The sequence below is a fragment of the Pundamilia nyererei genome, unplaced genomic scaffold (genome assembly GCF_000239375.1).
Source record: "Pundamilia nyererei isolate P.nyererei 1_Seehausen unplaced genomic scaffold, PunNye1.0 scaffold00103, whole genome shotgun sequence".
Classification (NCBI taxonomy): domain Eukaryota; kingdom Metazoa; phylum Chordata; class Actinopteri; order Cichliformes; family Cichlidae; genus Pundamilia; species Pundamilia nyererei.
The window spans coordinates 2,143,549-2,144,914 of record NW_005187504.1 but is presented as its reverse complement, the minus strand read 5'-3'; the positions used below and the strand labels follow the sequence as shown (position 1 = coordinate 2,144,914).

Here is a 1,366-nt window from a genome sequence, read left to right as displayed (position 1 = left end):
ATATAGACCACTAGGTGACTACTTTTACTGTTTTAAATCTGGTATGCAACATTTGCAGTGCATCTCTGGGTATATCTGCATCCATCATCACCAAAGAGCATTAGCATATAATAATACAGGTGTGCAAATACAGTGAATATCAATCATTTTAACAAGACTAAGTCAACAGCCTCCTCTGCTGACACAATTGTGACCATGAACAAAAGGCTAACATCAGCATGCTAACATGCTTACAGTGACAAATGACATAATATCTATCATAATGACAAAACTTCTAGGTGCAACAGATGCATTGAACAAAGTAAGATTCAAACGAAGTATTTCTTTAAGATATGTTTTTGGCCTGAAGTTTTAATAGGTATAGTTAGAAATCAAGACACAAATCACCCACACAGTATGAATCCTAACCTCCAGTCCACCTGACAGCTCAGGCAAGATCACATTTGGTGGAATTTAGGGGGAATTTAAATCCAGGGTCTCTTCCCTGTACCCTGTCTCCCATTGACTTCAGAGCATTTCACCGAGTATAAAGGTTATAAAGGTGGGCTGTATGTAACTAAAAGACACACCGCATTAAGCATCAGGTATCTGATTTACCGGTAAGTACAAAAATGCATAGTGCTGAAGAGATCCTTAGAACTGCAGTGAAAATATAAACTGTAAAAACTGTAGCCTGGTGCCAAGACCCAATAAATGTTTCTGGAACATCTGAGTCTGAGAACTTGCACCGTCTTTGTGCAATGATGACACTTGTCTCATCAAAATTTCCATAATAGTTCATCACTTCCATAACCACAACTGTCTGTATAAAATTTCATTTCAATCACTCAAATGATGATTGGATTTTTCACACAAAACTGAGGAAAGGAACAAATAAAAAAAAGTTAATGGTATTTTGCTCTGATGTTGCTTTGGATTAACAATAAACAGCCTGCCTTTAAAAATGTGAACAGAAAATTGTTTCCTTCTTACTCCGGGCTGGGTGACAAATGGCTTAATTTGGTTTATTTTATTTATTTTATTTTTTTACAGCCATTCCATCTGGCAATCTATCATAATTACATGCATCCTGTGAAGTTGACACGCAGGTTAACTGGCTCCCGTACTACTGAAAAAAAAGCTTATACACCTAATTAACTCATTAACTTAGGAGAGTTGGATCTGCTTATATGGTGAAAAGAAGAATGATGTGTAACTTTAGTAGTGTATATATCTGTATGTTTGTGCCTGGATACTGCTCATGTTTTTAAAATAAAAGCTTCCTCTGTTGTTTCCGCTAAAAGGAACAAATTGGCTGCAGTGCTGCACACACACACACACACACACACACACACACACACACACACACACACACACACACACACAC

General features: G+C 37.1%; 1 protein-coding gene across 1 annotated transcript in view; it reads right to left on the bottom strand.

The window, feature by feature from the left end:
• The window catches only part of LOC102192421 (contactin-associated protein-like 4), an 81,743-nt gene that overhangs the window by 63,529 nt on the left and 16,848 nt on the right, over window positions 1-1,366 (bottom strand). The gene's annotated exons all lie outside the window — the stretch shown is intronic.